Source organism: Neovison vison, chromosome 7 (assembly GCF_020171115.1).
Source record: "Neovison vison isolate M4711 chromosome 7, ASM_NN_V1, whole genome shotgun sequence".
NCBI classification, from domain to species: domain Eukaryota; kingdom Metazoa; phylum Chordata; class Mammalia; order Carnivora; family Mustelidae; genus Neogale; species Neogale vison.
Genome location: NC_058097.1, coordinates 147,594,119 through 147,606,728, shown reverse-complemented (window position 1 = coordinate 147,606,728; position 12,610 = coordinate 147,594,119). Strand labels below are relative to the sequence as shown.

Sequence of the window (12,610 nt, the reverse complement as noted above, 5' to 3'; positions counted from 1 at the left end):
AATGAAGTTTACAAAATAACACAGACTCACAAAATGGGTTTATTACTAGATGGGGACAGTGGTGTAGAATTGAAAGCACAGGATTAGGAATCAAACAGGCATGGGTCGGAATTGTGGCTCTACCATCCATCTATTCATTCACTCTTCTGTCCATCCCACAAGTAAATATATTCCAGATGCTGTACTCTAGAAACTGGGGTACAGTATTAAGATTTAGCCTCACGTTTTTCATTCTTAGATTCAAAGGAATAAGTAATCAATTACAATATAATGTAAAGGGTACTGTGTTAGGGTACACGGTTCTGTGAAGACAGAACTAATCCAGACTCCAGGCAGGGGTGAGGTGGAGTAGAGTGGGATTGGTGGCTGTTGAGTATTAAGAAGGACTGTGTGATGGTGGGCACCTCCGTAGTGCCTATAGGACAGTCCTGTTGTATTGCTAATGTAGAACAGAGTCCCAACATCAGCGTCTGCATTGCTGTAGTGTCACTATGCTTATTGGCTGTCTTACTCTAGTGCTGGAAGGCACTGCTTCCTACTAATCCACGGTAAACACCATTCTGTAACTTGAAATTTCCTCCCCCCGCCCACAAATTTTTCTTTTGAGCAGAGTTTGGAACACTTTCTAAAAATGGGAGTTGACTGTCTAGGTATATTATATTAAGGTTAAGAAAGAAAGATGAAAATATTTCTCAGTCTTAAGATCTTTATTATTATTTTTTTTAATTTACAGGGCTGTATATCATCAGATACTTGTTTTTCAGTATTTTTTAAATTTAGTCTTTATTCATTTGTTGCAAATATTTGTTGAATACCTACGGTGGGTAAGGCTCTGAGCTTAACACTTAGGTTCTCGAGGAATTTATAGTGTAATAGAGAAAATAGGACTTCTGTGTAAACAACTAAAAAATGGGACACGAAGTACCAGGTGCATAAGAATACTGTGTGATTTCAGGAGGCAGCAAAGTGAGTAAACTATGGTATCTTCCATTGTGGCACCTAGAGATAGATGTGGGAGAGGTGAGGCCAGGAAATAAAGCATAGTAGTAATAATAATTGAATGCCTACTGTATCCTAGTAACTGTGCTGGCTCTTAGATTTTTTTTGTAATTCAGTTCTTATAGCAGTCCTGAAAGATTGGTATTATTAAACCCATTGTAGAGATTTGGAAACAGGTTAGAGCACTATGCCTAAGTTAACACTACAAGTAAATAGCAAAGCTGGAATCTGAGCCTATGCCTGACTTCAAAGCCAGACTTTTAGAACTCTGACTTTCATAACTTAAAAGCCTTATATAAAATAATACTATAGAAATACTAAAAAAACAAAACAAAACAAAACAAAAACACACACACACACATAAAAACAAAAAAACAAAAACCTGTCCCCTGGTTTTAAAAACACCAAAGGACTCCCATACAGCTGAGTTAAATAAACCACTTTTCAACATGCTTCATTAAAAAAAAAAAAAAAAGCCTTATATCCCCCTTCTATTTTTCTCATCCTCCTTCCCTCACTTCTAAATAGGTATTATAATTAAATACATTATTTTGTTATACAACATTGAGTCCCTATTATCTTCCTAGCACTGATAAAGAAGCAGTTTACAGATACTGTTCCATTAGGTGCACTGATATGTTTAAACAAACCTATATTATATGCACCCTTCGGGAAGTTGTCTTTAGAAATTTTAAATGGTGAATGGTCTTTTTTCCAAATTCCTGTTTCAGATGGAAAAATCTTCTGGCAGTACCAGGTATGGTAGGTTTATGCACCTTGCATGTTTAATTGTAGGATTTTGTGGGGGTCTTTTAACGTTTGCAGATTTTGTGGGAAACAGGTGCTATTAAACCCAGGCAAATAGAAGATGGCTGTTAATTTTGTGGAATGTGATTTTGATTTTCTTGGCAGAATTTTTATTTTACAAAACTGACTATTAAAAAAGACATGGTTTCCATCCTTTAATTTTGTCCTGTTCACTGAAATTTGCCTGTAGACTATTTTTCAACAGTTAGCAAAAGGGTGTGGAAAAACTGGAAGGTTTCTGCAAGGAAATTGATATTGAGTTCTTTAACAATTTCCACAACCCTGCAGCTTACCAAGTTAAAAAATGGGGATTATTTTTAACCTTCTTACTGAAATTATTTGGAATTCTATTTCCCTGAAATTCCATTCTCTCTTTAGTACAGCTCTAAAGAACTATATTTAATATTGCCAAGGAAAATAATCTGATGTAAATCTTTTCATTACATGATTTCTCCTTTAAAAACTTGTGATGGCATCTTATTACCTGTCGTATGGAGTGTAATCTTATTTATTGGCCTGTAAGATCTTCTGTTCTACAATCTCTCTCCCTTTTCTTCCCAAAGAGGAAGATGGGGAAGAAAAAAATCACTCTTCTTATTCTCCTGTGAGGACTTTTGTCACCCTCTGCCCACGGTATTTCTACATTGTAGTTATTGTTTGCTGCTTCTCCTCTAATCTCTTATCACTGTCCTTACTTCCTCCCTAGATCTTTCCTCTTTGCTTTCTAAAACCGTTCTTCAGTGATTATAATATAGACAAGCTTTCAATCCTTTTACTATATTATTGTGTAAACAACTAAGATATACCACTGAATATACAACTGCTTGATGTAAGTAAAATAAGTGGCTCTCTCCTAAAAATATCACTTACCCTAGAGCTGTCTTAATGGGAGACTGTTTCTTATCTCACACCTCCCATATATCTGGGTCTAGAGCAAGGAATATCTGCTGTGTTTCCTGGTGTCAATTTAAAATCATTTCTCAGGGGCATGTACCTAGTGTTTTTGACACTTGGAGTGGATCACCTTTTAAGATTTATTTATTTGAGAGAGAGAAAGAGAAAGAGAGTGTGGGCCAGGGGGAGGGGAAAAGGGGAGAGAGAGAGAGAAGCGAGAAAGAGAGAGAAGCAGACTCCGCACTGAGCGAGGAGCCTAATGTGGGGCTGGATCTCACAACCATGAGATCATGACCTGAGCCAAAATCAACAGTCAGATGCTCAACAGACTGAGCCACCCAGGTGCCCTTGGAGTAGGTCATTTTTAATACTGTTTTCTCTATATGATAAAATTGTGTCCACTAATGATCATGAAATGAAACAATGGCAAAAAAAGAAAGGCAGAGAATTTTCTTGCATTGAGAAAATGTGTATATGTTTACTCTTTTATTGAACACAGTTTCAGTGTGTCCATCTTCAAGGAACAATTTTAAAAGCTTGTATGTCGCCATACCTTGTTTAAGGTCAACTGCAGTACTTTTGTATCTGAATAATCTTATCTAAAACTCTATACCAGAAAAAACTCAGACAAGAAATTACATACTACCATCATTGTTTACTTTGAATCTACTGTTTCAACACAAGAATATGTAGCATGGAACAGTTTGGAGATACAAAAGTGCCCAGAGCATTCCAGACCATTCTAAACCATTCAAATTTCAAAACCAACACTAGAGATGGAAGTATATAGCCTTGTCCACTTCGTTCAGCTGACTGTATAACTGGGAGCTCTCTGAACTAACATCCATATAGATAGAATTTTTATGGGGGCGAGGGGTAATGGAAAAAAAAAACCCGATTTGAAGCTTATATATATATATATAGAAATTAAGCAATCACTGCAATTTCTAATTGTTTAGAAATTAGACCCATAAAATATTTTTTCCTGGGAGAAATATTTTATAATTGACATTGTTTAGATTTGTCAGTTTTTGATGTATGTTAGGATCATTTAAAAACTCACTAATGTACCCCCTTAGAGACTTGAGCCGTCATCCTGCCCCTAGTAGGCCACTGTCATTATTCTTCTATCGTAGTAGCTTCCTCCTCATAGCTTCTCTTTTGTCAATATCCTAAACGCCCCATCCCATCATTCTTACCTCCAGTCCACTTAGCTCCTGGAACAACGGTAACAGCTGGAAAGACTGCTGCGCTGTATATTTAGACTCCTCCATCTCCGCTCGATCAATACATCCTAGATAACTAGTTCTCCTGCCGTGTGACTATATCAGAACTTCTCTCCTTTTTTCCCATCCCTAATTTTCCCTTTCATGCTTGATAAATTGCCTCATTTCTGATTTTACAGAGAAGACAGAAACTGTCCAATGAGAATACCTCAACTTCCTACCGAAACATTTCAAAATATTTTATTGTTATAAAAATTTTTAAATTAAGATAGAAAAGAAAAAACAATGAATTGACATTTGAACATACAGTTTTTTAAAAATCGTGTCTTGTCATCTCCATCACCCTCAAAATGCCCTCTACGTCCTTGACCCTGATCCAGACTCAAGCCCTTCAGCTGGATCCTCTGAAAGTGCATCTGTATAATCAACAAACCCTCCTATATCTTCAGGTTCTTATCAGAGTTCAGCCTAACTGAGCCTGAATTTTCTCTGAGGACCCTTCTTTTCCTATAGCCTTCTCATTGGTAGTTACTCATTTTTTAAAAATGCTGGGTATTCAGATTTAGGAGGTGAGGTTAGGGTGTTCCCGCTCCTCATTGCTTTTTCTAGATTCTCACTCCTCTGTTGGTAAAGCAAACCTACAAGAACCATTCTCTTTTGAGAATATATTCTTCAACTATACAACCTTTGCCCTACCAATCCCCCAGTTATAATGCCCTTAACACTCATATTCTGGCAACTGAGAAACAGAGAAAGTAGAGAACTTGGGAAAGAGAAATACTCTTTCTCTTTATTCAAGGTCTTGCTATTATGGGTGAAATTAACACCCAAATGGATGATTCATCCAGCACTCTGGCCTTCATTTTCTTGATCTTTGTTACCAATGACCTCTTGCATTTCATTGTTTTCACTTAATCTCATGGTTCATGTCATCATTTCAGTTCACATCCAAAATCTTGATTCTTGCTCTCTGAATACTTTCTCTCCTTCTGCTCGTTCCTTCAGCCACTTGTTCATTGCTCCTCTTGGTGGCCTTTAGACCCTGGCCCCTTTTTTCCAGTTTAGATGTTATGGCCCAGTATTTTAGTAACGGCTTCATCTTGCCCCTTGTAGTTTTTTTTGTCATCTTTACAGCCCTGCTGTCCATTTTCTCTGTACTTGCTGCATCCAAGGAGATGTCTAGAGAAAGTCACACAATATACATTATAAACTCATGATTAATAACCACTTCTGGGCTCCCAGTAGTGCTCTGCAGTTCTATTACATTTCTTTGTTCAAGATGTTCTGCCATTTGATCAAGCTCCTCTTTGGTTCAGCAGAACAAACATTAAGAGTTATCCCTGATCCCGCCCTCTCCATCACTCTTCACTTCCAACCAGATAGGAATCTTTATGATTTTATTTCCCAAGAGCCTTCTAAATTAGTCTTATTTTTACCATTTCTAATATCACTACCTTAGTCCAGGCAACCATGATCTCTGCCCTAGTCGTGTATAACAAGCTGGTCTCACCTCCAAAACATTTTCCACTGTAATCAGCCATAATTTCTTCAAAATGCAAATCTGTCATCATCAGAAAAGTTCAAAGAGAAAGTGTTCATTTAAAAAGGAAGGTATCAAGTAGAATTCTGAGCAAGTTACACCTTTATTTAAAGTCTTTCCATGGTTTCTTGATTCTCTTAGGAAAAGAATCAGACCATGATCTAGGCATATTTAGAGGGTAGGGGGCCCTGCAAATTTTCCCTCCTATCCAGCTTCAGCTTTTTCTCTGAGCACAACTCGCCTCAGTCCAATATACCAGCCCTCCTTCCAATCCTTGAAGCACCATGCTCCTTCCTAACACGGGGCCTTTACATATGCTGCTTTCTCTAATTGGAACATTTCTTCCCTTAGCTTTTACCCATCTTTGAGATCTCAGCTGGAGTGTCACTTTTTTTCACAAGTCTTCCCTGACTCTTAGTTTTTGTCTGCTTCTTTTTTGGAATAGTGCTCTTTCCTTCTGAGTACTTAATTTATAAAATTATATATTTGTTAGTGATTATATGAGCAATGCCCATGTACTCCACAGGATTCCAGGCTTCATTGTCTGTGTGTGCGCACCCTCCTGTCTCTGCCACCAGCACTAAGCTGGCACAGTGTGAGTTCAGTGGAAATTTGTCAGATGGATAAACTGTGTTTATCCAGGCTTTTTTCATTTTCTTTATCCTTCCTATAATGGGATAGTTGTCCCACCTGCCACCTAAGGCAGATCTTTCTCCTGTATCCTCACCTGTAGGATGGAGAGCCTGTCCATCTCATCTTCTCAGGAAGTTTTGCTGTGCTTCGCCCTGTCCTCCTGTTACTGAGCTCACTGTTCTCTGTGCCAAATTCTCCTCCGCTCCATTTTCTCACTTCATCACTCCTGTATTCATACCAGCCTTTCGTCATCCCCCACTACTTCATTTAAACTTGTGTTTACCATATTACCAAAGCTCCCTACCAATGAACTCTTACAATTACATCCATTATACATGTTTTTATGTCCATTTTGCCTAATCTGTCAGCCGCATTTAACTATTGATAATATAGTCTTTCTTAAATCAACACTTTCTCTGAGCTTTTTTGATGAGACACTTGGCTTTCCTTAAATCTTTCTGACTAGTCCTTTTCTGGCTGCTCTTCATTTTCACCATCCTTTGTTGATACTCTCAAGGCTCTGAAATAGCTGTCTTCTCTATGATTTCTGTAGGCCATCTCGTTCATATCTATGGCTGTAATACCTATCTCAATTATTGTTTTAAATACTTTATTTATTTATTGACAGGAGAGAGAGCACAAGTAGGCAGAGCGGTAGGCAGAGGGAAATGGAGAAGCAGGCTCCCCATCGAGCAGAGAGCCTGATGCAGGGCTTGATCCCAGGACCCCAGGATCATGACCCAAGCTGAGGGCAGACGTTTATCCCACTGAGCCACTCAGGCAACCCCCCATCTCAGTTTTTATAATTCCTTAACATTTTTACCCCAAATTTCTCTTCTAACCTTATATATAATAAAATTTTGTATAACACATATATTTTATATCTATTATACACCTAAATAACATATATACTTGTTCCTCCTCCAGTGTTCCCAGTCTCATTTCACAGATAACACCATCTACCTACTTACTCAATCAAAACACAAAATGGTCACCTTTGACTCCTCCCTCTTCACCACCTTTACAACCAATCTATACCAAAGTCCTTTCGGTTCCACCCGTCAATTATATTGCAAATCCATTCACATCTTTTCCTCTCCACTATTGGAATCCTAATCAAAACTGTCACCATTCTGGCTTAGATCACTGTAGCAACCTCTAACCCAGGTCTGCAGTAGTCAGGTGCTCTTTACAAAATATAACCCCAATCCTGTCACTCCCACACTTAAAAAAGTCTTTGGTTATTCTCCCATTGTCCTTAAGGGTATATATAGTCTTGGTATCTTATGGTTTACAGGACCTCACCCTGTCTAGCCTCAGCTGTCCTCTGAAACCAAATCTTCTAGCCCTGAGCCCGCACTCTGTTCCTCACGCTAGCCCCTAACTGTCTGTTTCAATGCCACCTGTACTTGTGTCAACATTGAGATGATATTCTGTCAGTTGCTTAGGCCAACCACTTTGGAGTTCTCCTTGACTCCCCTGGCTCCCATACCTCATGTAAGATTAGCCAACCAATCTTGTTGGTTCTGTCTTCAAAATAGGAGAATTCAGCCACTTCTCACCACTTCCACAGCCGCTGTCCTGGTTTAAACCACCCTCTTCCCTTGCTTTGATTTTTGCAGTGGCCTCTCCATGTTTCCTTTCTTCTCCCCTGCAGTTTGTCCTCACAACCCCACAGTTTCCCCTCATTTGGAGTAAAAGCCAAAGTCCTTATTGTGACTGGGCATGACCCAGACCCTTTACCTTACTTGACTTTATTTCCTTTCCCTTTCCTTTGCTCTACTGCAGCCCTTTCCCATCCTGCAAGTGTGCCTGTGATCTGCCTCGTGGTGTCACCGCATTAGCATCAATTTGCAGTGACACACACTTAAGGCTTTAGTGATACTATCAACTCAGAAGAAAAATGTGAGCGCCTGGGGCTCCTGGGGCACCTGGATGGCTCAGTGAGTTAAGCCTCTGCCTTCGGCTCAGGCCCTGATCTCAGGGTCCTGGGATCGAGCCCCCGCATCGGGCTCTTTGCTCAGTGGGGAGCCTGCATCCCCCTCTCTCTGCCTGCCTCTCAGCCTACTTGTGATCTCTCTGTCTGTCAAATAAATAAAATCTTTTAAAACAAAATGTGAGTTTCTTTTCTTTAGTCATGACCAAGTGAAACAGTCTCTTTTTCTCTGCCAGGTGGAAGGAAAGGGAGATGAGCATTTCTAGGAAGTGCGCAAAGGCAGAGAGTGATGAGCTCGTGTGTCTTGATACTGTGAGGAAACCACTTGAGCATAATGAGCTGCACATACATCAGGCAGACAGGTCTGGTCCCTTAGGCCTGGAAAGCTGGGCAGAGCAGTGGAAATTGAAGACAATAAGTGATTAGGAAGCAGAGCTGAGAAGCAACATGATTTAAAAAAAAAAAAAAACTTAAGAGGATAAAGAATAATTCTGGCTTCTAATGAGTAGCCAGGAATGCAGCTAAAACATCCTGAAATGCACACAACAGCAAAGAATTTTCTAGAGTGGCAGTGGAATGGAGAGATAGTAATGTTTCAAGGAAAAATGACTTGTTGACTTGGTGAATCATTGCAAATACAAAAGGCAAAGAAGGTGGCTAAAGATTGAATGTCATTTTAAGCCTGAGTAACTGATAAAAGTGGTGGTAGGAAACTAATCTGAACAGGAGAAAGTATGTTAGTTTGAAGTAAAGTCATGACCTCAAAATATACTGAATATATATATATTGTCACGTTTTCTACAGATGCACTGAGCAGAATTGATCTTAATATACACAATAAAAAATTTCAATTAACTATACCATGTCCTTATCCCCAGTTGAACCATTAAAGAACAGACCTTGATGTGGGTTCCTGAAGGTGAAGGCAAGAAACCATCACCAATTTGGAATCCTTTGTAAAATTGTCTAGGTTGGGGAGAGGGTAGTGCTTTTAATAACTGTTATCTTTTTAAAGGAAGAATGATTCATAGTCACTTCCTTTTACAGTTTTTTTCCAAATTCAGTGAAATTTATTCTTCATGTACCTACACATGCACACACATAGAAAATAATTCATACATATCTATATGTGAATTCATATACATAAGAATCTCTTTTTTGCTTATTCCATTTACTGGCATCTCAGTAGATCTACTTTGTAGCCTTAGCTGTTGACTGTCATTATGACTCTTTGGATTATAGTCTTGAAATATTTTCTTGGTTCCTGAAGGAAAGATGAAGTTATATTCAGTATATTTAGTTTTGCTTATTTAATATTACAGAATCCTGGAGATGGAGAAGGTATACTTCATCTAGTCTACTGTCATTCAGTGTTTGGTAGTCCCACCCCCCTCACCTGTGTATCAGTTTCTAGGGCTGCTGTAACAAAATATCACAGACTTGGTGGCTTCAAACATCAGAAAGTTATTCTCTCATAGTTCTAGAGGCCTGAGTTCCTAAAGTATCATCAGGGTCACACTCCTTCCAGAGGCTCAAATCTTTCCTTGCCTTTTCCAGCCTCTAGTGGTCCCAGATAAGGCTTTGTAACTAATTTCTACCTCCATCTTCACATGATGTTCACCTCTGCGTCTGTTCCTCTGTGTGGCCCTGATACAGACATGTATTGGCTATAGGGCCTGCCCAGATAACTAAGGACGATCTCATCTTGGGATCCTTAAATTAATGGCAGCCCTTTTTCCAAATAAGGTCACATTCACAGAATTTGGGTATGGACATACCTTTTGGAGGCCACCATTCAGCCTATTAGGCCCCTGAATATATATGTCCATTATTTGTTGTCCAGCTTCTGATTGGCTGCCTTTATCCAGGATCTTTTGGATTTTGACTAACTCTGGGTGAAATCAATTTTCCTGTAACTTTTACCATTAACTTCGGTTCTCCCTGTTTGAAACCATGAGAACAAAAACAATTCTTTTTCTCTCTGGAAATCCTTCATTTGTTTTCTCTGCAACTTCTGTGCTCCAGAGTGAACATCTCGTATTCTTTCAACCATTTCTCTTAGAACCAGAGCTCCCATTCTTCTAGTGATTTTGGTTGTGCTGCTTCTCTTAAGCACTTAGAGGCGATAAAGAATACTGAATTTATAATTGAAGACCTAATACTCCAGTCATGTCTCTTCCACTGAGTAGGTGATCAAGGCAAATCTTTTTTTTTTTAACAAAAAGCCTGGACCATCTGCTTCACTGCATGCTTTTTATAGTCAAATGAGATTATTATAAAACCCATATGAAATATAACCTATAAGAATTTCCCAATTGGGGGCACCTGGGTGGCTCAGTGGGTTAAGCCTCTGCCTTCAGCTCAAGTTATGATCTCAGGGTCCTGGGATTGAGCCCCGCATTGGGCTCTCTGCTCCACAGGGAGCCTGCTTCCTGCCTCTCTCTGCCTGCCTCTCTGCCTACTTGTGCTCTCTCTCTCTCTCTCAATCTCTGTCAAATAAGTAAATAAAATCTTTAAAAAAAAAAAGAATTTGAAAGCAATGTAAGATAGGAACTCTGTCCTAATGATCGATCTGTCTTAAAATTATCCTATTTGAACCTTTGGCTTTAATCACTCTTCAGATTTGTTTTAATGTTACGTACACACCTTATGACTTTTTCTATAAAGAAGTCCTGATGAAGTAATAAAGTCCCATGTTGTGAGATCCATTTTTCAGGAATGTAGAGACTTGGCTTATTAGCATGTACTTATTTCAATGTACTCTTCTAACATTTGAAGCTGTTTCTGTATTGGTAACTTGAAGGTGTAGATATATGTGGGATTGGAAAGCTGTGCAGATAGTCTACATGTGATGTTTATAGAATACTACGTAATATAGAGCTTTGGGACGCTACTAGTTTCCTTCCAGAGGGCCCCTGTGTTATTACGTCTTTGCAATTAGGTAGTTTCTTTGCAAGCTACCTCATACAAATTTGGATGATTCCCAAACACCCTGGGGAAGCCTAGTGCTGCACTTTACTTTGCTTATCCTAAGTTTGCTGTTATTTTTATGTATCTCAATTTAGGGCCATACCACATGGCCTGCTTTATTTTTTTGCTGTTTCAATTAAATACAAAGTGTATCTTCTTGATGGATGTATGAAACATTTGGTGTTCCCTTAGTAGAGAATAAAGAAGTTCTTGAACTTACTCATTCCGCAGTGCCTGTAATTTTATAGCACAATGAATTTACCTTTCGGAAACCATATGTAATCAACAGCTTTCAAGAATTTAATATGGGGCCCCTGGTTGGCTCAGTGGGTTAAGCCTCTGCCTTTGGCTCGGGTCATGATCTCAGGGTTGTGGGATCGAGCCCCACGTCAGGCTCCCTGCTCAGCCAGAAGCCTGTTTCCCCCTCTCTGCCTGCCTACCTGTGATCTCATTCTCTCTCTCTCTCTCTCTGGCAAATAAATAAATAAATCTTTTTTAAAAAAAGAAGTTAATATAAAGGGTTTTTTAAAAAGATTTTATTTATTTATTTGACAGACAGAGATCACAAGTAGGCAGAGAGAGGGGAGGAAACCGTGTCCCTGCTGAGCAGAGAACCCAATGAGGAGCTTGATCCCAGCACCCTGGGATCCTGAGTAAGATGAAGGCAGAGGCTCTAACCCACTGAGCTACCCAGGTGCCCCAATATAAAGGTTTTCAATTATTTCCTTTATTTTTCCTAGAAGACAATATCCATCAGACTTTATGGAATGTATCTTTTCCTCGGGCAGTTGAAATTAAGAATGTCCACTAATTGTCACCTTCCATTCATTTCAATAGGATTATTTTATTTTTGAGAATAATCATATATTGCAGAACTAAAGAAGGTGAAGTTTTCTTCTTGGTCCTATCTAAATTGTGATTGATCTGTGTTTGTGTGTTTATTTCAGAGGATAGAAATGTATGCTTGGTCTTGAGAATTGGGAAGATATGAGTAGAATATAACATTTTCTTCATTTGCAGGGATAAGGAAAAGGTAATAGTGAGAAAAACTTATTTTCTGAAATAACTCATCATGTTGATAAGGATCCACAAATCTCATGCCTTTGTTAATTCAGTGAGTCAGGCTAAAATGGAAAGTCTGATTAGAGCTCTGTGGCATGACATTGATTTGGAGAAATAACATCCAAATAGCACGCCTGTGGGTGTGAGTGAATTTTGGATGAATTTTCACTCATATTAGTACTGTTGATTTGACTGGCCACCTTGAAAGAAACAGAAATCTTATATGTTGCTTTCAAGCCTGATTTTTTCCCCCTTAATCTTCTTTTCTATTTATTAGAACTTGAGCTGTCAGGCCCAAATTATTAGAGGAAAAGCTTTTAGGATCTTAAGTTTAGAGTGGCAAGTTTATGATACATAAATATGAAGCATAGTGGTCTCAACTTCTTGGGGTTAGTTAGGTCATTGTTTTATGTATTAGTCCATTGTGGCATGACCTACTCAATTTTTTGGAAAGTTATTTATTTGAGAGAGAAAGAGAGCACATGTGTGGGAGGGGTGGGGCAGAGGGAAAGGGAGAGAAAGACCCCAGCAGATTCCACGCTA

General features: G+C 38.9%; 1 protein-coding gene across 1 annotated transcript in view; it reads left to right on the top strand.

Moving 5' to 3' along the window:
- UVRAG (UV radiation resistance associated) overlaps window positions 1–12,610 on the top strand; it is a 305,816-nt gene that overhangs the window by 218,751 nt on the left and 74,455 nt on the right. The window lies entirely within an intron of this gene.